Source organism: Lontra canadensis, unplaced genomic scaffold (genome assembly GCF_010015895.1).
Source record: "Lontra canadensis isolate GAN:19392208 unplaced genomic scaffold, GSC_riverotter_1.0 scaffold71, whole genome shotgun sequence".
NCBI classification, from domain to species: domain Eukaryota; kingdom Metazoa; phylum Chordata; class Mammalia; order Carnivora; family Mustelidae; genus Lontra; species Lontra canadensis.
The window spans coordinates 2,091,641-2,117,918 of record NW_022631065.1 but is presented as its reverse complement, the minus strand read 5'-3'; the positions used below and the strand labels follow the sequence as shown (position 1 = coordinate 2,117,918).

The 26,278-nt window shown below is 40.4% G+C and overlaps 1 protein-coding gene and 1 non-coding gene across 2 annotated transcripts in view; both read left to right on the top strand.

Moving 5' to 3' along the window:
- The window catches only part of KCMF1 (potassium channel modulatory factor 1), a 74,668-nt gene that overhangs the window by 5,748 nt on the left and 42,642 nt on the right, over positions 1-26,278 (top strand). The gene's annotated exons all lie outside the window — the stretch shown is intronic.
- Positions 7,003-7,105, top strand: LOC116881176. Its single transcript, XR_004385362.1, has one exon. It is a non-coding gene; the product is annotated as a small nucleolar RNA U13 (small nucleolar RNA).

Genomic DNA, 26,278 nt, shown 5'->3' with positions numbered 1-26,278 from the left:
CTCAGGATTGTGGAATTGAGCCCCTCGTGGGCTCTGTGGCTGAGCGCAGTCCGCTTGTCCCTGCTTGCACACACACATTCCCCTCTTTCTCGCTCACTCTCTCTCAAATAAATAAAATTATTTAAAAAAATAAAATTGTAGAAAGAACCCTTAAGAGGTGTACAATCAGAACTTTTTAAAAAATGTGATTTTTATATGTTAGCCGTGTCTTGATTCATGATGGAGATATGTGATAAGGCAGACAGTCTTCTAAGGGGGCACATTACCTAGATTCCATGGAAAGGAAGTGGGTGATCAAGAAAAGAGGATGTTCTTGGTATGGTAAGGGCAAGAGGACAGGACGGTGTTGGCAGAGGAAAGTTAGGCAAGTTGGGCATGGAGCTTGGAAATGATCTGTAGCCACAGGGAATTAGAAACAAAAGACCAACTTTCATGCCTGAGGAAATGTCCTAAGGGCTGAGTACCAGGAGGTAAAAACTCAGTGTCCTGCAAAACTCGCAAGAGATGAATTTCCTCGTTAGGCACCTTCCAGGGTGCCATCCCTACTACCTCTCTTACTGCCCTCCCACAGTGTTTGCTAATGGTGGTTTTAGTTGTCTTTCTGAATAGTAACAGAGCAGTGTGGGTCCATCCGCTTCGTGTATGTGGTCAGTGTATTTCTTCCATGGCTGCAGTGCCAACCAGCAGTCCAGAAGATTTCACTGCTGGCTGCAAGGAATATCAGAAGTATGGATGGGTCCCTGCAAGTCTATCACTGCTGCTAGAAAAAGCCAGCTGGAATCACAAGAGTGCGTCAGTCAAGTCACCTTCAGCTAGGAGGGACAGACAATAAATGGGTGAAGCCTCTTGACATCATGACTAATTAGGTTTAGCATTAAGTCCTGCTGAATTGTGTGGGGCTTTTTTTTTTTTTTCCTCTCTTGCTGGTACTCAGTGCCAGTGTCATGAATTTCAACATTTTTTTTTTTTATAGTAAGAGGATTTTCATTAGAGTCACTTTAGAGTGCTAACTTGAGCTAGTAGAACAGTCACAGGCATATTCAATTATAATTTATTTTTTGGTGTTGACTTATTTCTTTTGTTGTTCCTTGAAGACTGTTGTCACCCTCCCCTCCCACCCAGTAAAATTAAGGGTCCCTCTAGTGGCACTCCTACCTTATTCTCCAAGCACTTCTTTTATGCTGTAATTGTTTGCTGGTTTCCCTCCCCAGGAAGCTCCCTGAAAGGTAGGTATAGTGTTACACTTACCTTTGTGCCCTACCACCGAGCCCCGTGTCCCACCGTGAGAGGCCAGACATCTGACATCTTTGTGAACACTCGTGTGTGATGGTTGGAGATGTTATTACTTGTCTAAAAAATGGTGAGACTAGAAACTGCTGTCTTTTTTTTTAATCTGGGGAGCTGGTTAAGGAGAATGGGGGAAAGGGGATTTGGAACTTTCATAAAAGTAAGAGGGGATAAATAAACTACACAGAACAAAAAAACTTAAGAGGACCTGACTCCTGGGGGAATAGTTTGGGATTAGCCTCGGGTACTGTTTTTGGTTCTACTTCTAGCTCTAGTTTCGGATTAACTGGCTGTGGGTTCTGAATATTAATTGCACCATGTGTGAGTTTCCTCATTCATTCAGTTATTCATTCAGTGGCTGTTTATGGACTTCCCACTCGAGTACCACTCAAAGGCATCTCCAGAGCTTGCCACAAGTTGTTGACCCTTGCTGCAGGATGATAATATTCAGTGGGTTTGAAACACCTTTGGGAATTAAATGCTTTCCTGCTGCCCAGGCTGTGGTTCTTTTCCAGTATGCTGGAATTAGTCCTTGAAGTTTATATTTTATGACGGGGTAATTAAATCATGTATGTATTTTAATGTTTTGGCAATATTCATCTCCCTCTCCTTTTTCTTTTTCTTTTTTAAGCTTATTTTCATTTAAGTTTCTCAATTACTTCTAACTCTGCCCAGCAGTACATTTCTTTCTGTAACAGTATTGTCTTTTGACTGTGGTAGTCTCAACACACATCTGTGTATGTTAGTCTGCGTTCAAAAAGGTTATTCCTCATAGATATATAAGTATCTTTTTGAAGCTTAGAGAGAAAACAGCTCCAGGGATAAAATGTTTAAATTTTGTATTCAGTTTAGGGTTTTTGGGTGCAAAGTCTTAATGGCTATATAGCAACTGTTGAGTGAGTAAGCACACAGTACTGCTTTTCGGTATTCTTCCTCAACCATTATTCTCCTTTCGTGTCCTCTATGGTTGTAGAGGTTTGCCACTGCAAGGAAATGAGAAACTTTCTAAATTAGGAGTTAAGGACATTGCAGTAAAACAGGCAGGGATTTTTTTGTTTGTTTGTTTTGTTTTAAAGATTTTATCTATTTATTTGACAGAGATCACAGGTAGGCAGAGAGGCAGGCAGAGAGAAGAGGAAGCAGGCTTCCTGCTGAGCAGAGAGCCCCACTCAGGGCTCAATCCCAGGACCCTGGGATCATGACCTGAGCCAAAGGCAGAGGCTTTAACCCACTGAGCCACCCAGGCGCCCTCAGGCAGGGATTATTTATAGGAGTTGTTACTGGGGCATCTGGGTGGCTCAGTAGGTTAAGTGTCTGACTTGGGTTCAGGTCATGATCTCAGGGCTCCCTGCTCAGCAGGGAGCCTGCTTTCCCCTCTCCCTCTGCCCCCACTCATGCTCAGGTGCACACACTCTCTCTGTCAAATAAATAAATAAAATCTTAAAATAAAAATAGGGGCACCTGGGTGGCTCAGTCAGTTGAGCATCTGCCTTTGGCTCAGGTTGTCAAATAAATAAATACAATCTTTGAAAAAAAGTAAAGGAGTTGTTATAGATGTGTCTCTTCTATAAGAATGAAATACATACTGGGAGCTAGGGGTGTTCGGGAATTGGGAACCAGGTAGTTTTCATAATCAGAGATCTTGCATTCAGCCTGATAAGCTAGGGATTCTGATACAGTTAATTGCAACTTGAAATTAATGTAAAGTTTGCAATTTGTGTGTGTAGCTATAGCTATGGATATACATAGTGGTCACAGGGGAGGGACTAATCTTCCCTTCCCTAGGAAAAATGGTCATTAGACCTGAAGTGACAGTGGATGAACACCTGACCCATGGTTTTCCTGATGTCCCATGTCAGCCATACCACATAGCTTCATGTTCTTTCATTGCTCCATATCATTTTCTATAAGCTTTTTAGAAATCACCCAAAGGAAGAGGAAATAGCAAGTCTACTTATAGAATTGGATTAGCCCATCACTATACAATAGAAATCTAATGCAAGCCAGAAGTAATTTTACTTCTCTGGTAGGGGGGCACCAAGGTGGCACAGACGGTTAAGGGACCCACTCTTGGTTTCAGCTCAGGCTGTGATCTTAGGGTTGTGAGATCGAGCCCTGTATTAGGCTTCATGCTCAGCATGGAATCAGTGCTTGAGATTCTCCTTCCTTCTCCCTCTGTCTTTCCCACTTGTGTGTGTGCACGAGCTCACTTGCTTTCTCTCTCTCTCAAATAAATCTTTAAATTCTCTGGTAGCCACAGTAACAAAGCCAAAGAGGTGAAATAAATGTAAATAGTTTGATACTTTAACCTAGTATATCCAATTAGCATTTAAACATGTTATCAACATAAAAATTATGTTCTTTTTTTCCTTACAAAATTTAAAAATCTAGTGTATATTTTATACTTAGTACACTTCAGATACTAAGTTTGGATTGAAAATACTTGATCTTAGCTGAGAATCATCTTCAGACTTGTGCTTTGGGGGTCTGCTAATACATTTTTTGATCACATACAGTCCCTTTTTGTAGGTACATATTGATATAGTATTGCTGTCTTAATGGTCCATTCATTAACATTCTGGATTTTTGCTTCTTGAATTTCTTTCCTAAGACTCTTTTTTTACCTTTTTCACTTTAAAATTATTTTTAAACCTATGTTAGCAACATATAACCATTACAATAGAAAACTACTTTATAAACAGCTACAAATGTATATAAAGTATAATCCCTCTGTGGGCTGTTAAGATTGGAAGAGTAAATAATGGCCTCCGGGTGATTTTAATGTGAGTTTGGGGGGTTATTTTAAGTCCTCTGTGATGACAAATGTAGAACTTGTAAAAATTGTTACTAGTCCATTGCAAGTCTATTATGGTGGATTCAGGAGGTAGTTGTAGATTCTATCTGGTGGTGATAGACTTTTTATCATTTCAAGAAAGTGACCTCCAGGCTTGGTAATTTATTGGTGGGGTATATTTCATTGTAATGAGATTGGATATCTAGTATCCATCTAGAAAAGGCCTTTAGCATCTAACAATAGAAAAGCAGGCAATTATGATTCTTCCTCAAAGTAATTTTAAGAAAATTGGGGCATGTGGCTGGCTCAGTCTGTAGAGCATGAGACTCTTAATCTTAGGGTCCTGAGTTCAAGCCCTATGTTGGGAGTGGAAACTACTTAAAAAAAATAAATAAAAATTTTAAAAAATTTTTAAGAACTGATTATGAGCTAATAGTCCACTATCAAGGTTAGTCAGCCACTGATGATTTTTTTTAAAGATTTTATTTATTTATTTGACAGACAGAGATCACGAGTAGGCAGAGAGCAGGCGGGTGGGGGGGGAGCAGGCTCCCCGCTGAGCAGAGAGCCCGATGTGGGTCTCGATCCCAGGACCCTGGGACTGTGACCCGAGCCAAAGGCAGAGGCTTTAACCCACTGAGCCACCCAGGCGCCCCAGCCATTGATGATTTATTTCTCTTTTGTACCTGTTTGACGTATTGTTTTAGCCAGTTAGAACTACAGTTGCAAGTAAAAATAGAGCATCGGGCGGTCTGTTAAAAATTAAAGACCTTTTGGTTTTTGCCTTCATTTCACTAAAGCAGCATTTCCATGCAACAGTCAGTTTTATGGTTCTGTTCTTTTTCAGTCCCCTGCAACCAGATCACTGGAACATCAGGAATTTATGGCTTTCTTTTTCTTACTAGTACTATATGGTTTTTGGGTGCTCTTATGTACGGGTTCCCAGAGAGTACTTGAGGACCAGCACTACTAACATCACCTAGGATCTTGGCTAGAAATGCAGATTCTTGGACCCTACCCTGAACCTACTGTATCAGAGTTTCTGGGGGTGGAGCCAAGGAATTGGTGTTTTAATAGGCTTCTGCCTGGACCCAGTTAGGACCAAAGGCCTGTATGTGTGAGATGGTTATTGCAGGGGCACATGGTGGTTGCAATACCATTTGTCATGGTATGGTGCTAACCAAGTGGAAATATAGTTGCTGACTTTGGCCTCATTCTTCTTGAACACCATGTTACTGTCACTCAAGGAAGTGGAAGAGAGTTGAAGCTCCCCACTCCAGACCAGTGGACTATTAATTTATTCAACACATATATATTGAATTAACTGGATGTGTACTTGGGGCTAGGCACTGTTCTGGCCTCATGAGTACCATAATGAATAAAACAGAAGATTCCTGTTCCTATGACACACATACTGTTTGTTTGTTTTTTTTTTTTAATGACCCATTCTATTAGAATTAATATTTTAGGACGGGAGCCTGGGTGGCTTAGTGGGTTAAGCCTCTGCCTTCGGCTCAGATCATGATCCCAGAGTCCTGGGATCGAGGCCCGAATCAGGCTCTCTGCTCAGCAGGGAGCCTGCTTCCTCCTCTCTCTCTCTTCTCTCTCTCTCTCTCTGCCTGCCTCTCTGCCTACTTGTGATCTCTTGTCTGTCAAAAATAAATAAAATCTTTTTTAAAAATGAAAAAAATAATTAATATACTAGGGGTATGTGGCCTCTGAGCCAAACCTAGCTGGCTGCTTGTTTTTGTAAATAAAGTTTTATTGGAACACAGCTGCATCTGCTCATTTACATATTGTCTTAACTGCTTTTATATTTTAATGGCAGAGTTGAGTAATTGTGACAGAAGAAGCTGAAAATATTTACTGTTAGGCTTTTTATAGAAAAACCTTGTGGATCCCTGGGGTAGACCATAAAAGAATGTTAATAGAGTGTTAGGAGGCGACAAGTGTTATGAAAAACCATATAGTTGGTTAAGGGAATAGAGAGTGGGGTCCTCATACTGTGGTCAGGCAGGGCCTTTTTGAAGATGAGACATTAAAAGAAAAAAAAACGGAAGTAAGTGAAGGATATTTAGAGAAGGAAGGGAGCACCTGGGTGGCTCAGTTGAGCGTCTGCCTTGGGCTCAGTTCATGATCCCAGGGTCCTAGGATCAAGCCCTCCGTTGGCCTCCATGCTCAGCAGGGAGACTGCTTCTCCCTCTGCCACTCCCCATGCTTGTGCGTGCTTTCTGTCAAATAAATAAAAAGAAGAAAATAAATCTAAAGAAGGAAGGATACAGCTAAGGATATAGCAGGTGCAGAGATGCTGAAACTTGGAATGTTCTGGGAACAGCATGGAGGGCACTGTGGCCAGAAGACCATGATTGAGAGGGAAAGGAAAATGTTGCCATAGACAGGCCAGATCCTACATACCCTTGTATTGTGGGCTGTGGTGAGGACCCTTTAACTGTGAGTATTGAGAAATACGTTTTCAGAGCCCTTCTATAGAGAGGTCTTCATGGCTAAACAAATGGCAGAGGCTGGAAACTAAATACCTAGTGTTGTAGCACATTCCAACATCTCTAAGAAACATTTCTTTACGAACTTTCCCTTACACTCATTACTCTTTAAAGTTTTGGCTCCCTCAGCCCCTGTATATCTATGTATTCTGTTTAGCTGATTGTTCTTGTAGGGTGTGGGGTTTGGTAGAAAGCAAATATCTCTCTGGCTTAAATGTAAAACCTTTGAGCCTAGAAACTGGGTCATCTACATTAGCAGCTTTCAAACTTTATATATAACACATATTAAGAAACTATCTGATATTATGATCGAGCAGTTATGTACAGATGTAATGAAATAAGAGTTTCACAAAACAGCACTCATCTTTACTATGAGAGATGTATTCTGTTTTCTGTTGTTTCATTAAGAACAAAATACTGACCTTTTTGTAGTTCATAAGCATGGTGATTGGCTGTTCACTGCGTATGTGACAGGTGCCTCTCTCAGACCTTACTACCACGTCGGCACATTACCCATATGAAGTGGAAAAAAAAATACTAGTTGTGACTTCTAGATTGACTTCACATTCTACTCATGGTTTGTGACTTGCTATTTGAAAAACACTCGCCAACGCTGTCTAATCCAAAACTTTCAAGTCCTTATGTGCAAAGTATTGTGATAGGTACAGAGACAAATAGAAAACTCTAACAATTTTTCTTTTGGAGGGGGCTTTTGGGAGGCCTAAGTATATTAGATAAACTAGCTATAGTATGACTGGGGCAGTAAGTGTCAAATCAGTTACTACAACTTCCATGGTGTTGGCATGTGGAATAGAATGTTATTGGGTGTCAGAGAAGCCATTCCCAAAAGGGTGGCATTTAAACTGAAGACTTGAAGAAACAACTGTGAGTTTTTTAAGTTGAAGTGTAATTGACATAGAATATTATATTAGTTTCAGGTATACAGCATTGTGATTAGATATTTATATACATTTTTTAAAAGATTTTATTTATTTATTTGACAGAGATCACAAGTAGGCAGAGAGGCAGGCAGAGAGAGAGGAGGAAGCAGGCTCCCGGCTGTGCAGAGAGCCCAATGCGGGGCTCTGTTCCAGGACCCTGGGATCCTGACCTGAGCATAAGGCAGAGGCTTTAACCTACTGAGCCACCCAGGCACCCCTATTAATATATTATATTATTATACTATTATAATAGTATAATTATACTATTACTATATATATACTAATACTAATACTATTATAATAGTATTATTATACTATTAATATACATTTTGAAATGATCACTACAAGTCTCGTTTGTTCCCATCTGTCACCATACAGTGTTTTTATAATATGGCTGTATTATAATAGCTGTATCCCCCATACTGTATTACTATATTTTTATAACAAGAGTTGGGGATTAGGGCCATCTACCAAGTGAGAGAATGGTAGAGGGTAAACTAGAGAGCTAAGAAGGCGTGAGGTATATTGGAGAGAGGTGGATGGGACAACACTGAGACTGGATTTCTGGAAGAGAAGACTCCTGTGTGTAAGTGGTGGGAGTGAGGTATTTGGCAGATTGATTTACTAGGAATCCAAGTGGGGAATGGGACAGGACCCATTTGTTCTGACTCCCAGCTTGGTGCTGGAAGTCTGTTTTCTCATCTATGAAAGAAAGATACTGATATCTGTTTAGCCTCTCTCCAAAGGTTATTTGGGGATGAAATGCCAGCCAGGTATGAATATTTACTGAGTAAAATAAAGCACTGTGTAAATGTAAGATGATGATATTTTTATCCTGGGAATAAGATTAAAAAGGAAGACTGGAGCAAGGTAGTTAGGGAAGGAGTTTAGGTTGCCACACTGAAGTCAATCTCTGCCTTTATCCATATAGATTATGGGATGGAAGAGGGGGTAGTACACCAAAAGTTTTAAGCAGAGAAAGGGCTTGGTGAAAAGTTTTATGTTTTAGGAAGACAAGTGTGGTAGTGCACACAGGATAGAGTGGTGCCTGTGGTGGGGAGACCAGTCAGAGCTTTTTTCGTGGAATAAGCTTGAAGTTAAAGGGGCCTGAAGTAGTCAGTGGCAGTAGGAGCAAAAGGAAAAAGATGACTTGAGCTAGCCTTATTGCAGGAGAACAAGGACTAAAGTATAATTTCAGGACAATCAGCCTGTGCCCTGGAAGAATAAGAGGTTCTTCTACTAAATGAGGAAGATCGGAGGGGAGAGATGAGGAACTGTTGGGGGGAGAATAATTTTCAGCTTTTGTCATTTTCAGTTTAAGGTGATTCTGACCCATTAGGTAGAAATCAGGAGTTGAGAAATACTACCCTGGCACTCAAGAAAGCAAAATATCTTGGCTAGGGATGAGAATTTTATAGCTCCCTAGTTTAAAAGCCTGGGGATTTGCTAGATTTCTAAGGAAGAAAACATTTAGAAAAGGGAGGATTGGAGACGTAAGAGAACCATGATTGTGATGTGAATGCAAGCCACAGAGACCCTTTCCTGATCACCCGTTTTTCTATAATAGTACTTGTCATGCCGGTATTAACTTACTTCTGTAAGTGCAGGCTTCTTTGCATAGGCATGAGAGGTGATGTAGATGTAGGAAGGGAAAAACTAATATTAACCATTAATACTGCTATACTAATAGTAGTATTTATTGAGTGCTTGCTGTCTTCAGGCACTGCTCAGCATTCACATGTACCAACCCATTTAAGTCTCACAACAGTCCTGTGAAATATATATTATCCACGTCTTATAGATGAGATTGATGCACTGAGAAGTTAAGCATCTTGCCCAAGGTCATACAGTCTGTCATAGAGCTGGGATTCCAACCTGGGCCTGGCTTCTCAACATTAAGTACTCTGTACCAAGCACTTTACAGACCGATTCCTACAGCAGAGACCCTCAGCTGTATGTTAACCAGCAAGATATGTTAACCCATTTTACAAATTAGGAAATTGCATCTCAGAAAGGTTAGGTTATTTGTACTAGGTCACACAGATAGTAAGTGGTAAAGCCACTTACTATCCTGAACCAATTTCTGTCAGAAACCAAAGCCCATGTTCATGTATATTTCACTTGGAGGTCAGCAGACTTTTTTCTGTAGAAGCTATAGCAAATCAGCTTTGGGGGCCATATGGCCTCCATTGCTGCTCCTCTACTCTCCTGTTGGCAGTCTGAAAGCAGCCGTGAGACTGGACATAAGCAGGTGAGCATGGCTATGATCCAGAAAATCTTTATGGACTCTGGAATCTGAATTTCATACAATTTCCATGCAGCACCAATTATTGTTCTTAAATTTTTTTTCTTTTCTAAACATTAAAAAGTGTAAAAACTGTTCTTGGCTAGCAGGCTGTACAGAAACAGGTAGCAGGCCAGATTGGGCCCATGGGCCGTTGTTTGCTGACCCCTACTTGATTTTATTTGTTTTTTTTTTTAAGGATTTTATTTTTAAGGGGCACTTGGGTGGCTTATTTGGTTAAGCATCTGCTTAACCTGGAGTCCGGGATCGAGTCCCACATCAGGCTCCCTACTCAGTGGGGAGCCTGCTTCTTTCTCTGCCCTTCACTCAGCTTGTGCTCTCTCTTGCTCTCTCTCTCTCTCAAATAAATAAATAAAATCTTAAAAATTTTTAAGTACTCTCCACGCTGAACGTGGGGCTTCAACTTAACCCTGAGATCAAGAGTCTCATACTCTACCACCCAAACCAGGTGCCCCTGCTGACCCCTCCTTTAAACCATTCATTTAATAAGTATATTTTGAATACCATCTCTAAGTGGAAATATTATATTGGGCTCCGGCTCTCATAAGATGAGAGGTGATTATAATACAATATTGTAAAAGTGTAATAAATTTATACTTACAGTATATAGTCAATAGGTGATGGAGGCTCTGTTTCTTGGATGAATTCATGAAGGCATTCCAAGAGAAGTTATGCATTTGAACTGGTAGTTGATGGATTTCAGGGTGTTGTGGTATGGGGAGAGTATCCCATGGAGGGAGACTTGAAAAGGATTTTCCTTTGAGGAGAGACCGTAAAAAATTTAACATTACTGAAGCAGAAAGGGTTGGAGGGGGCTAATGCCAGGAGATGAACTTTGTCCAGAGGGTAGGGTAATAGAGAGTGAATTTTTGGGAAATTCTAAGCCAGGAATTAGATTTTTGTGTTCCAGAAGGATAGCTCTGAAGGATGGATTTGCAGGGAGGAGGGGGACAATTAAATTAGCATAAGATCAGAGAGTTGCTGTAGTGCATGCAAATAGGTTATTGGTCATTAACTAGGCATGAGGATTGTGGAAGAGTGAAAAGTCCAGGAAAGCTCAGAGTTCTGGCTTGATTAGTTGGGCATTGCCATCACCAAGATGCCTGCAAAAGACAGAGAAACATGCTTTGAGGAAGAGGGTAGGAAGCAGGGGAAAGAAAATTGATTTCCATTTTTAGCATGTTGGGTTTGAGGTACATGTGGGAAGTCCAGCTAGAGATGTCCAGGGGCAGCTGAACATGTGGGTCTGGAATTCAGAAGAGTTTGGACTTAATCCACAATAGTGGAGTCGGTTGCTCAGTGACGGTGAAACATATGGATTGAGAAGATGAGGGGAGACTGATCACTAAGCCGTTGGAAACATTGAACATTTAAGGAGCAGGAGACTGTGAATGGGAAGAGCCTGGAGAGTGGGAAGAGAACCAGGAGAGAATGCTGGCTGATTTTATGGGAAGGAGGATTCAGTCAGTATTGCTCAGATAGGTCAAGAGGACAAGGAACGAAGTGTTTGTTGGCTGGAGCTACTGGAGTGAGGAAGTTGTGGAATTCAGTGAGCATTTTCAGAGGAGTGGTCTAGAGAGCCCAGATTGCAGGGTGTTCAATCCTCAATGTAGGTGAGAAGTTAGGAACACTACCTAAAGATTTAGCCATGGAGGAAGGAGAGATGTCAACAGCTAAAAGTATCTCTAGCACCTAGAACAGGTTTTGGCAAATACTAGAAACTGGGAAAATTCAGGCACCTGGGTGGCTCAGTTGGTTGGGTGTTTGCCTTGGGCTTAGGTCGTGATCCCAGGGTCCTGGGATTGAGTCCCACATGTGGCTCCCTGCTCAGCAGGGGGTCATCTTCTCCCTCTCCCTGTGCCCCTCCTCCCCTGCTTGTGCTCCTGCTCTCTCTCAAAAATAAATAAAATCTTCCAAAAAAAAAAAAAAAACTGAAACTGGGAAAATTCATTCACTCAATAAATAAATATGTGCCTGTAGGCACTCAGTATTTGAAACTGGGAATAGAGTAATGAAAGATAAGTTCTCATTGTAGGGTTTACATTTTAATTGGGGGAAGAGGACAGCAAAGAAACCTGTAGTATAATTTTGATTCATGATAAATTCTCTGAAGAAAGTAAAGCCGAGTGAGGCAATAAGGATGGAATATGATAGAAGGTGAAAGAGTGGTCGGAAAGGTCTTTCAGACGATGTGGTCTTTCTTCTCTCCTTTCTTCCCTTCCTTCTTCCCTTCCATCCTTCCAGAGAGAACTAGAGTGTGAGGAGGGGAAGGATGGTTAGAAGGAGATTGGAGGGAGAGAGACTCCCAGACAGGCTCCACACCCAGCACAGAGCCCGATGCGGGCCTCAGTCTCATGACCCTGAGATATCATGACCTGAGCCAAAATCCAGAATCAGAGGCTTAACCGGCTGAGCCACCCAGGTGCCACAGATGTTCGTGCAAGCAGATACTTCATTGAGAATAAAGCCCTGGGGTTGGAATAAAGCAGGTTGTTTGAGGAATAGAGTGGCTGGGAAGAAGAGGAGAGAGGACTAGGTAGGGAGAAACCAGTCCAGATTATATTGGGCATTTATAGGCCTGGTGAGACATTTGAATGTAATTCTTTGAATGTAGGGCTACCAGAACTTGCTGGGTGTAGTGTAGCCAAAAGCATGTGGGTAGGAAGAGGGCCACTTACTGAGACAAGGGAGGCAGGAAGAGGGAAGGAGCATTTTGGAGGCGGTGGGGAGCAGGGGGGTTAGGAGTTCTCTTTCAGACATACTAGGTTAGAGATGTCTGTTAGATGTTCAAGTAGAGGTATGTAAGCCGTCTGGATGAGTGACCTGGAGTTGAATTGGCTGAATGAATGAACAAACACATGCTCAGCGGGTCATTAGAGATCTGAAAGTCAAGAATTGATGTGACTGATGTGACTGTGTTGCTTGTCTCTCCAGCTTACTGCGACTTGAGTTCCCCAAACCTTTAACCAGGTAAATGTCTGTCTCAGGGCCTACGGACCTTGTCGTCTTTTCTCAAATAGCAGGAAAGAGGCAGCACAGAGGTAGAGAGCCTGGTGTGTCTCTTGGGGCGGTGCTGTAGTGTGATACAGGGCTAGACCAGGAGAGCTCACTGTGGGAATTAGGCCAGCTTGGTAGCTGGATAATGAATCAGTTTATTTTTGTTCTCTTTTCTCATGAATAAAATCAAGAGGTAGTGGAATAATAGACCTTTTGGTCCAGAAGGAAATCAACCTTCCTTTTTTTTTTCTTTTTCTTTTTCTTTTTTTTTTTTCCCCAAATAAAATTGTGTTCTAGAAAGGCTGAGTCATACTACTTGAGGTCATAGTTAGGACTAGCATTCAGATCCTATGACTCTTATTCTACCCTGTTTTCTGCTGTACATAGTGTTGAGATGAAGTGACCCAAAACTGTAGGCTTAGAGTTTATTTATTGGTTTGTAGACTAATACTAGAGGCTAGATTTCTGAAGGGATAAAATTCTCCTGTTTCCTCAAGTTTTTTTTCTGAGATGCTGAATAGTAAATTTAAGAAGGGGATTTTGGAGCCAGACTGCCTGAATTCAAACCTGCCTTGGTCACTCACTGACTGTGATATCAGTAAGTTGTTTATCTCTCTGTGCATCATTTCATGAAATGGGCATAATGCTTACTAGCCTTAGGGTGGTTGGTCAGTGGTTATTATTTATAAAATAGGCTAGTACCTGGCATATAACAAGCACTCATTACTTGAGCCATCTGCATCATTTTCATCTTGGGTATAGAAAACAGCTGTTTTATTTTACTTCTAAATTCTTTGCATATAATTTGAGTGCTAACAATATGCAAGGTATATTTCCTTATATAAGATACAGTCCCTGCCCTCAAGGAATTTGCATTCTAAAAGAGCAGGAAGGATAAAAATATAGGAGATACCAAAAGGCTTACCTACTTAAAATTAAAAGGCCAATGAGAGCTACCAGTGCCTCTTCATTTTCTGACATTCTGTAAATCAAAGTGTACAGATGAAGGCATGGAGACTGAGGAGAGGGGGTTTGAGCCAGCTTTGTGGAGAAGGGACTTGTCCCGACAGAGTAGAAGCATATAGACATTCCAGACCAATGCCGTGGCCAGAAATGAGGTTGTAATGCAAAGGCCAAAGCAGGAAAACACACAGGAGATTTTGTGAACAGTAGAACAAATCTGCTGAGGAAAAGGCCTATGAAAGATAATAGTGAAAAGGATCCATGGAGAATATACCAAGACCAAGCATACCAAACTTAGCTCTTTTTTTGATTGGGCTTCTCAAGTGGTATATCAAGGGACACCTGGCTGTCTCATTCAGTAGAGCCTGGGACTCTTGATCTCATGAGTTCAAGTCCCACATTGGGCGTAGAGTTTGCTTAAAATAGAAAGATATATCAAAGTATCACTGTAGACAGTACATCTCCCACATTAGGGTATATCAGACCAAGACTGTCCTTGTCCTCAGGGATAGGATGGATTTATTAGATGACAGGATAGATGTATTAGATAATGGTGTAAGAGCTGCTCATTAGTTGAGTAACTCACAGAGTGTTGATCCATAGGTTTGTGGCAACCTAAACACAACTAAGGAGATGATTCTGTATCCTTTTTTTCCTGTTCTAGGACTTTAAAGAAGTCAACTGAGATTAACACATAATTAACATATTACCCTATTCTGTTACCAAGTTTCAGCACATCCACGTTTTGCCATTTTTGTATCCGTTTCCAGCCCCTTCCCTTTTTTGGGGGTTTGAAGATTCTAAAGCAAATCCCAGACCTGCATATCATTTCATCCACAAATATTTCAGTATTTATTCCTGGCTGGTAGGGATACATTACTGTACACACGCACACATACATATGCACACACACATTTGTATGTGAAGCTATAGTATCATTATTGTACCTCCTAAGATTAACAATAATTCTTTAATATTATCTAATACCTAGTTCATGTTCAGTTTTCCCAGTTGTCCCAAAAGTGTCTTCTTAAAGTTAGTTTGTTAAAATCAATACTTACAAGTCTACATATTACATGAGGTTGGTATGTCCTTTAAAATCTCTATTAATTTATAACAGCCTGCTTCTCTTTTTAAAATGCCATTTATTTCTTAAAGAAACTGAACTGTTTCCTTGATAGTATTTCCCACATTCTGGCTTACATTTTTGTGATGTCATTTTAATGTATCCTTTCATTCCCCATATTTCTTTTAAGTGGTACTCTGTTCTAGAGGCTTGATTCAGATGTTTGTTTTTGGTAAGAATGTTTCATAGGTGCTGAATAGTTCATAATACTTCTTAATATATCACGCTGAGAGGCCCATAATGTCTGGTTGTCTCAGTGGGTTCAAATGTCAGCCTGTTTCTCCGTGGGCTGTCAGTGATGTAAGCTGCCTGGATCTCTTGTTTCAGAGTGGTTGCAAGATGCTGATTTTCCGGCTCTTACCATTTTTTCTGTGTTTATGCATTGGGATTCTTCTATAAAGAACTCTTATTTGCATACTTTAAAGAAATCACTGTAATGCTATAATATAAAGGAAAAATAAAAATGAAATAATGTATAATAAAATAATGTGTCTTTCAAGATGTGAATGCTCAGGCATGACTATATTAGAGGAAATAAAGAGGTTGTACCTATATACAGGGTCACTTCACAGTGACTACTTCAGATGCAAATCCCTAATAGACAGGTTGGCAGTTCAGATGTCTTAAACAAAGTTGCCTTCGATGCTGTTTCTTTTTGAACAACTCATGGTGTCAAGTTCTAAACAATTTACCCAAACAGTTGTATTACTGGTGATTTCAGTGTGTGTTAAAATCATGCAAAAAGTACTTAGTATCTATATGTAGCACTGATTTAAGCTTCTAAGTTCAAGTCATTATAGACTGGGTTTTCCATTGGGACATTTTATTTATTTTTATTTTTTAAAGTAAACTCCACACCCACATTGGGCCTGAGATCAAAAGTCACATGCTCTGCCAACTGAGCCAACTAGGCACCCCTCCATTGGGACTCCCCCCACCCCATTGGACATTTTAAAGCCATGGGAATGGTAGGACAGTTCTTCACTGTAATCACATTGCAAATTTTTAGAATTCCTGGTATCAGTCAACTTCCCAAATGGCCAGGTGATATCCAATCATTCTGATAACCAAATTTTCAAAATGTTCTCTCAGAAGTAATACCTCCAGTTGAGCATAACATATTAAGACAGGAAATCAAGTAACTACTGCAAATAAATACTTGAAAATAGATAAAATATATCTCTCTTTTAGCTAATATTACTTTATTCCTAGAAAACTTAAGAGACTCTTAATAAATTATCTCATTAATTCTATTCATTTTTTAAGTGTCTAGGTGTATGCTGGATCAAAGGATATAACTAATTTTCATTTAAAATTTTTGCTGCACTCACTTTTCTCCCATCACTAGAATTGCTTCTTTCTTTCTCATTATCGTTGGTCTTAGGGATTTTAAGCCTTTTTGATACAAGGACTTTTTTCGTAGTCGTATTTGCCTTGTTATATATATATATATGATGTCTTGGCTCCTCCCAAAGATTTTCATTTTTATTGTAGACATATCTCTGCCTTTTCTTTATGCTTTCTGGATTCCATGATGTCTAAAAAGGTCACTTTTTTAAAAAGATTTTATTTATTTATCTTATAATTCTTCTTGAAGATTTATTTATTTATTTAGGGAGGCACCTAAGTGGCTCAGTCCATAAGCGTCTGCCTTTAGCTCAGGTCATGATCCCAGGGTCCTGGGATCGAGCCCCATATCAGGCTCCCTGTTCAGCATAAAGACTGCTTCTTCCTCTCCTGCTCCCCCTGCTTGTGTTCCCTCTCTTGCTGTTTCTCTCTGTCAAAAAAAATAAATAAATAAAATCTTTTTTTTTTTTTAGTTTTTTTTTTTTTTTTTTAAAGAGGGAGAGTGAGCACAAGTAGGAGGGGCAGAGGGAGAGGGAGAGAGAATCTCAGGCAGACTCCTTGCTGAGTACAGAGCCTGACTCAGGGCTTGATCTCATAACACAGATTAGGACCTGAGCTGAAGCCAAGAGTCAGATGCTTAACCAACTGCTCCACCCACACACCCCAAGATTTTATTTTTAAGTAATCTCTACTGGGTCCCTAACTCATAGGCTGGAGATCAAGAATCACATGCTTTACCAACTGAGCCAGCCAGGTGCCCCTATAAAGGTCACTTTTTTGGCCTTTTGCCATGCCCATAATTTTTTCTTTGTTTATTTACTTGCTTGCTTTCAAGACAGAAAAAAGGTAAAAAATAAATTGAGGGAGTGACTTTAATCCATACCTGTGGGAAGTGGGGAAGGCAAGATTGCATGGGCTTTAGAGAGAGGAAGAGGACATGGAGATGGGAAATAGATTGCAGAAAGCCCAAGAGGGGAAATGACCTTGTAGGAGAATTGTTGACCACTGCTCTGTACAGTTACTGGGGGAGGTGGAGAAGGAAGGGACTTTAAGAGTGGCTTGCAAACTTATTTGGCCCTGAATTGTAGCAAGAAACAGTTGTGTGTGTGTGTGTGTGTGTGCGTGTGTGTGTGTGTGTGTGTGTGTTTTAAGATTTTATTTATTTATTTGACAGAGAGAGACAGCGAGAGGGAACACAAGCAGTAGAAGAGGGAGAAGCAGGCTTCCTGCCCAGCAGAGAGCCCGATGCTGGGCTCAATCCCAGGACCCGGGGATCATGGCCTCAACCACCCAGGCACCCCAAGGAACACGTTTTTCAACACTCAGAAAACACACACATAATGGAAACAAAAGTTTTATGAAACTACCCTATTTGCAGTGTACTCTGATAATTTTTCTGTTCTATTCCATTTGCAAGAAATTCTGCTTAAGATCCACTAAATGAGTGATCCTCAACCCTATCAGACCCAGTGCCTTAGTTAATTTGTATAACAAATATTTTAATACTCTGTTGGTTATTCCTAAATAAAGTTCATTGATAAGTCATCAACTACCTTAGATGTTACAGTGAAGTACATCATTGAGTGCCTGCATCTATTTACAGTAAATACGTTTGGATTTAAATAAGATCAGGAAACATATCCTATAAAAAGTATAGGAAAATGAAAGAGCTGAGATATATGTAGATAGTAGAATCAAAACTGTTAGAATGAAGAAAAATGAAATAAGAGGAAGTTTTAAAAAGAGGGAAAATGTAAAGAGGGAAATGATCTTACTTGATGTAGGGATAATATAAGATAAGTTAGATTGTCAACATATGTAAACAAAAGTAGCAGTATATACTCATCAGTGAGTTTGACCTTGTTTATAAGTGTAGTGTCAAAATAATTCTCTGTGAAATGACTTACTTGGTATGGGACAAGGAAGTGAAGTCCAACAGAAAACCTTACGGAACCTGCCATTAGCAACGTACATTTATTTTCTCATCTTTAACCCTCCTTGAGAGTGTATCTTGATAGATAGTAGGGAGTAGAGTCTAAACTGGAAAAAGAAATAGTGACAGCTATGTGGTAGACTTTGGGAGACATTATTAGAGTAAAAAAGAAAAGAATAACAACCCTAAATAAAGTTTAACATTTAATCTTCACAACATAGATTTCTAAGCATTCTGCCACAAAAAAATTAAATGTATATAGGGCAAACTTGATATGAAATACTTTCTTTTACAAGATTTACTTACTCATTTTAGAGAGTGTGTGTGCCCATGCAAGTGGTGGGGAGGGGTAGAGGGAAAGTGAGAGGCTCTCAGACTCCTTGCTGAGTGCGGAGCCCCAAACCAGCCCCCAGTCCCACAACTAAGATCATAACCTGAGCAGAAGCCAGGAGTCAGACACCTAACCTACTGAGCCACCCAGGCGCCCCACTGTGAAATACTTTTTAATGTTAATACAATTTGGAAAGAACCCTCTTGCATAAATCCCTACTCAATAATGTTTGGAAATAAATCTCTTCAAAGGAGTCTGTATTACTTATTCGAAAGTTATAGCTATAAAAGCAGTCTGGTATAGGTATGCTCTACTAGAAACTCAGCTATTACAAACAGCTTCATCAGATTTTCTGAAATGCTAGAGAGCCTTTTGTAAAGTTCTGAATAAAGCACAATGGTCTTACGAGATAGTGACATACCTGGAAAATAAGTGTTTGCTAAAGCTGCAAAAAATACTTTGTGTTTATGGGGGAAATGAAGTTTGGTAGTATGATTAGATAATTTTAAAGGCTTATTATTATTATTATTATTATATTTTGTACTTGAATGTCTAGTGGGAGATTTGGCATATCTTATTGGGATGCTGGACAATTCTTTACTGCATTTCCAGACACCTAGTATCTTTGGTACCTTTCCTCTGTAAACTCCAGTAGTACCCCCCGGTCACTGTGAGTTCCAGCCTGCCCCCTGGGAGTGTTACCTCCAGGGAGAGCTGTTGTGACTAAACTGATTTCATTGGGTCATGACCTATAGTTGGAAAAACACAGAAGGCTTTGGGGTCCTCTTCAAAACTAGCAGAAGTGGGGTGCATGGGTGGCTTAATCAGTTGAGTGTCCAGCTCTTAATTTCAGCTCTGGTCTGACTGAGATCAAGCCCCCCCTCAGACTCTGTGCTCAGCAGAGAGTCTGCTTGAGATTCCCCCTCTCTCTTCCTCTGCTCCTCCCCTACTCATGTTCTCTCTTTTTCTCTCTCTTTCTAAAATAAATAAGCCTTTAAAAAAAAAAAAAAAACTAACAGAGTGGGTGTCTCAGTTAAGTGTCTTGCCTTCAGCTCAGGTCATGATCCAGGGTCTTGGGACAAGCCCCACAGTGGGCTTTCTGCTCAGCGGGGAGCCTGCTTCTCCCTCTGCCTCTCCCCCTGGCTTGTTCTCTCTCACTAGCTCTCTCTCTCTCTCTCAAATAAATTAAATCTTTAAAACAAAAACAAAACTACGAGAATCAGTTGCAACATTATTGGAAATCTAAGATTAATTCCCTAGTATTGATGGATCTGCTTCAGTTAGCTTTGTTCTTTACGTTCTGGCTTTTGGACTTCAAGGTTAGATATTAGAGGCCCTCCTAAATTCATTTGACCTCCAGTTTAAATGGTAACAGTGTGCCATGAAATATGCAGATATCCTTTAAAAGGTGCATTTCAGTTTGTCTAATCTCTGAACACAACCCATGCATTGATAAGAGCATTGACTATGCTATTGAAAGTCGTTTGTTGAACCATCTGCCTCCTTCTTTCTTTCTTTTTATAACCTTTTAATTTGTCATAATCTCAAATTTATGGAAGAGTTGCAAAGGTAGTTAAGACTTTCTATATACCTCTCACCCAGTTTCTCCTAAAGTTAACATGTTACCCTGTAGTGTTTGTCAATACTACTTCCCCGACATTGGTACGTTATTATTAAACTGCAGACTTACTTGGATTTTACTAGTTTCTCTGCTAATCTTTTTCTGTTGCAGGATCCAGTACAGGGTAGCATGTTGCATTTAGTGCCTTCTGGTTTTGACCTCAGTGGCAGGAGAACCAGTGCACTACTTTCTATGCTAGCTCTGTTTAAAACTGTCACATCCCCTGTGCGTTACCTACTCCCAGCTCTTCTGCTAAATAGCTCATTTGGTCTTTTAGTAATTTCTCTTGACTTAGTTTCTAGAACCTTTGCCATTCTGTCATTATACTGTATTTGTTTCTCATTTTAAAACAAGACACCCAGAACTGAATGCAGTTCTTCATATATGGTCCAACAGGAGTAAGACGCTATGGGAATATTACAGTTATGTATCTTACACGTTTGTTTATACCACCTGAGCTTGTTTATTTGCTGGTTTTTTAGCAATCACGTCCCATCTTAAGCTAATACTGCAGCCGAAGTTCTGCTTAGTTAATTCTCCCAGAATTTCTTAGCCCATAGATTGCTGTTTAATCTAAAGGCAGGACTTTATGAGATTCCCCTTAAAAATTTATCTTACTTTGGCACACACATTCACCTTTCTTTGAATTTCTGTTCTGTCACCCAATATTATAGCTGTTTCTTTCATGCACAAGCTTTATATTTTCTGTCATTTTCCAAGTCACTATTAAAAACATTAGGTAGAGCAGGGTCAAGTACATGACCTTACAATGGTGCAAGATAAGTGGGCAAGTGAAAAGATGTAGCAAGTATGTAACTACATGAGAAAGCTAAAATGTTGTTAGCAAAGAGTGAAGGCCTTGATTCGCCTGACTTCTATGTTGACTGTGGGTGGTGACTAAGCTAGAGCTCTTACCAAATGAGAGCATTTTAATTTTTTGGAGGAAGGTCTGGTAGGAGGAGGGTCAGTTCTACCTCAGCATAAAGCCAGTTTTTGATTCACAGGCATGATAGTAGCTTACTTTTTATTTTACTGGTCATCCTTGAACCTTCTACTTTAAGGTTTTCATGAGCCTTACTTGAATTAGGCCTTTTGTTGAATGACATTGAGAATTTTGGAGGACTTTAGATACTTTTCTTATTACCAAGGATGTACTTGAATCACATACTTCCTCTTAAGTATACCTGGTCATATCTCATTTCCCATTTTTCTAATTCTTTTTTTCCTGTTGGTCTTTTTCTTAATTTTTAAGAGCCCATCATTGTTTGTTTATTGCAAATATTTCTCCTCATCTGTTGTCATTTGACTTTGTTTGTGGAATCTTTTGCCAGTATTAAAGTTGTATACCTCTCATCAAATTTGGTGTGCTTTCCCCCCACCCCATTTATGGTTTCAGGTTCCCTGTATTGCTTAGACAGACCTCACTCACCCACCAGGGGGTAATGAAAATATCCTCCTACAGTGTTTTTTTTTTTTTTTCCTCTAAAGATTTTATTTATTTATTTGACAGAGATCACAAGTAGGCAGAAAGGCAGGCGGGGCGGGGGTGGAGCAGGCTCCCCACTGAGCAGAGAGCCCAACGCCGGGCTCAATCCCAGGACCTGGGACCAGGACCTGAGCCGAAGGCAGAGGCTTCAATCCACTGAGCCACCTAGGTGCCCCAGCCCTCTTACAGTTTTTAAAAGAGGTTTCTAGCTCTTTTTTTTTTTTTAAAGTCTAAACAGTATTAACCATTTTTAAGATGGATGGCCAGTAAGTCAGTCCTTTTTTTTAAAAATGGAGTTTTTACATATGTGAGAAATGTATCATGCATTCAGAAGAGTATATAAAACGTGTGTATTCAGTAAAAAGATAAAACAAAGATCTTTGTTTCCATCACCCATATTAAAAAGCAGACCATTTCACAAACATATCCATTACCACTATCTGGACCTTTGTCTTGATCATCTTTTGTCTTTCTCTATACTTTAACCCTCGATATATCTATTCCTATCTAAGTAACATATTTTTAGTTATGAAACATGGAGTAGGAAACTACAGCCTTGCAGTGTGAGGAGAGGGCAGCTTGCACTATTGGGTGAAATCGCCGAGGACAGGAGAAGCTGAACAGTCTGCCTTCAGCCTCACTGAGAGTTTCTGGGAGACTCTTTGGAGAAGTCATTGAGTGAGGTCATGATTGACCCCTGGAAACTCAGGGCCGCCACAGCTGGGGGATTCAGCTGGCCATTGTGTGGCCCAAGGCAGATTTATGGCAGAGGTGTGGTAAGAGGATGGCTGTTCACGGTGGCCCACTTCCTGCTCTCATGAACGGGTCAGAGCAGAACACTTGGGGGAAATGAGGGTCCTCAGCTGAACCTCTGTTCTGGTGGGGAGAACACAACTTCATCAGCACACAGTCATGACCATCTCAGTCCAGACAAGCAGCTGAGCCTGGGCCAAGACTCCCTGGGCTTTGTCCTGTTATCAGATTAACAGGAAAATGTACAATACTCTGTGATTGTGTATGTAGAGTTGATTCTTACTACCTCTGGTAGTTCTGCAAAGTTTCCCTGAACACTGAATTAGCAAATACTGAATAATTGCTCCTAGGGGAAATTCAGGATTAGGTTCCTGTAAGCCTCTGGTCACATTTTCATCAATAGATCAGTCTTGTTTTTTTATAAGTGATTCTTTTGAAAGATAGCTTATGTAATACATTTTGTTGATTTATGATCATAGAACTCATAGCCAAGAGCAGTGTAACTCATGCCCGAACAAAGCTTATCTAATATGTATTTTCTCTGTAAGACACGTCACAGCCTTACGGGGTGTAGGAACACTGGACAGCACTGCAAGCATACTGTTAGGGGCCATCTGAAACTGTGAAACCACCTGTAAACAGTCCAGAAAGATGAAACACATGGGACTAAATAGACCATGAAAAAAAAATACTTGTTTACACTGTGAGGGCCGAAAAAAGAAGGGAGACAGTTGACTTTTTTTAACCCTCAACTAGTAATATGCACAAATGCCTGTGAGAACACTGTAAGTATTAATATGTATGTACGTATATTTACACATGTATGTCAACAAGACGGAAAATTAACATAGAATGTTAAAAGTCAAGATAGTAACTTGGGTGGTTACTAGAAGGGGCATGAGGGAGACTTCTGGGGTTCTTGATCTAAGTGTTACACAGAATGTGTTCACTTTGTGAAAACCAGGCTGTGTGTTTATGATTTGTGAACTTATCTGAATGGTGTCAAACTTCAGGAAACAGTGTAAAACAAACACTACTGTGACCTCAGGATCTAGATGATGACCCCTTGGCATACATGGCTTTGAGTGTCACTGCTCTGTGGGGACTGATGATTATGGGGCTTCCCACTTCACCGTCTAGCTTCCTGGTGATTTTTGTTACTTCTTTCTTTCTTTCTTTTTTTTTTTTTTAAAGATTTTTTTTATTTATTTGACAGAGATCACAAGTAGATGGAGAGGCAGGCAGAGAGAGAGAGAGAGAGAGAGAGAGAGAGAGAGAAGCAGGCTCCCTGCCGAGCAGAGAGCCCAATGCGGAACTCGATCCCAGGACCCTGAGATCATGACCTGAGCCGAAGGCAGCAGCCTAACCCACTGAGCCACCCAGGCGCCCTTGTTACTTCTTTCTTTTTTTTTTTCTTTTCTTTCTTTTTTTTTTTTTAAGATTTTATTTATTTATTTGACAGACAGAGATCACAAGTAGGTAGAGAAGTTGGCAGAGAGAGGAGGAAGCAGGCTCCCTGCCGAGCAGAGAGCCCAGTGTGGGGCTCGATCCCAGGACCCTGGGATCATGACCTGAGCCAAAGGCAGAGGCGTTAACCCACTGAGCCGCCCAGGTGCCCCTGTTGCTTCTTTCTTTTATTGGATCTTCTGATTCAGTCTTCTGATTGCTAGAGTCCATTTCCCCATTGTTTTCCTCTCTCACTCTTTTGGTAACTTACACTCCTATAGTTTCAGGAGAAAAGATGCGTGGAAAGTAATTTTTTTAAGGACTTAATGCACATTTAAAATGTTGTTATACTACCCGCATACTTGAGTGATAACTTTCCTGGTGTGGAACTTTAGTTTGGAAAGTCTTTCCTTTAGAACTTTGGTGACAATAATGCACCCCCTTTCAGTGTCCAGTGTTCCTATTGCAAACATCAGATCTTTGATCTTTGTGTGACCTCTACTCCCCTCTTCCCCCCAGCCCCTCTTCTGGAAGCTGACAGAATTAGAGTGTCCTCTGAAATGTGATTGGTAGGTCTCCTTTTATCCACTGTGCTGGGTATTCTGTGAGCATTTTAAGTCTGGCAGCTCATATCCTTTTTTCTGAGACATTTTCTTGAGTTATTCCGTTGGTTATTTCTTCCCCTCCATGTTCTCACTTAAAAGGGTATTGAAACTTCTAGACAGGTATTCCAGTTTTCTTCTCTTTAATGTTGTATTCTTCCCCCCTCCCCAACACTGCTTCTCCTGAAAGTAATTCAGTTACTTAACTCCCAACTCTGCCGATTTCAATACATAATGCACTTTTCTGCATTGCTGTCAACAATGCCATGAGTTTCCTAGGTTTAAGACTCCCTGGTTTACCTGCTTTAATGAATAAGCTTTTACTTTCCACTTGGAGTATACTGTTGGAGAGGCAACTTAGAAATATAACTGCCTCTCAGGGCATCTGAGTGGCTCAGTCAGTTGGTTAAGCATCCAACTCTTGATTTCAGCTCAGGTCATGATCATCAGGGATGTGGGGTTGAGCCCTGCATCAGGTTCTGTGCTCAGTGAGGAGTCTGTTTGGGATTCTCTCCCTCTGCTCCCTGATCCCCCACTCGTGCTCTCTCTCTCACGTAAGTGATAAATAAAATCTTTTTTAAAAAAAGAAATGTAACTGCTTCTTGACTCTTAACTATAGAGAAAACTGATGGTTACCAGAACTGATGGTTACCAGAACAGATATGGTGGGGATTAAGGAATTCACTTGTGATAAGCAACGAGTAATATATGGAAATGTTGAATCACTATATTGTACACCTGAAATTAATATTACATTGTATGTTAATTAACTGGAATTTATTTATTTATTTTAAACAATTTTATTTATTTGTCAGAGAGAGCACAAGCAGGGGGATCATCAGGCAGAGGGAAAGGGAGAAGCATGCTCCCCACCAAGCAGGGAGCCTCATGCAGGACTTGATCCCAGAACCCTGGGATCATGACCTGAGCTGAAGGCAGACACTTAACCAGCTGAGCCACCTAGATGACTCAACTAACTGGAATTTAAAGGCTTAAAAGAAATGTAACTGTTGGGCGTCTGGGTGGCTCAGTGGGTTGAGACTCTGCCTTCAGCTCGGGTCATGGTCTCAGGGTCCTGGGATCGAGCCCTGCGTCGGGTTCTCTGCTCAGCAGGGAGCCTGCTTCCCCCTATCTCTCTGCCTGCTTCTCTGCCTACTTGTGATCTCTCTCTCTGTCAAATAAATAAATAAAAATTTTTTAAAAAAGATAACTACTTCTAAAGTCCTTTTACATCTTCCATCTTTGTACAGTTCTCCATCCTTTCACTCTGTTGGTACTTGATGCTGCCAGTCCTGGACATATTGTTGCATCTACACTGTAAATTGCATTGTTTCTTTGTTTTCTCCTTTAGCCAGATTAGGATTTAACTGTCTTCAGTTTCCTAATTCTTGTTACCACTCATCCATCTGCTTCCCAGCTTCCAAATTTTGTTGCTATTGTTTACTCTTTATCATTATGAAATTGTTGTTTTTTTAAGTTCTAATACTAAATTTTAAGAGTTTCAGAAAAGAAGAGAATTAGATCTTACCTTGTTATTTGTTCTAGAATTTATCCTCACAAAATTATGGTTTAGTCTCAAATGCCGTTGTCCAATACCTTGCTATACAGTGCAGTAACCACTAGCCATGTGAACACTTGAAATGTGGCTTGTGTGGAACCAGATTTTAAATTATATTTGATCTAAAGTCACATTTAAGAAGTTGAATGTGGCCAGTGGCTACAGACTGGACAGCACAGGTCCAGTGCTTGTGAAGTAGGATTTGGCAGTAACTGATCTCTATATCTTATCTATATATCTACCATAAGGAAGAGGATTTCTCTTTTCCTCTTTCCTACACTATAAGG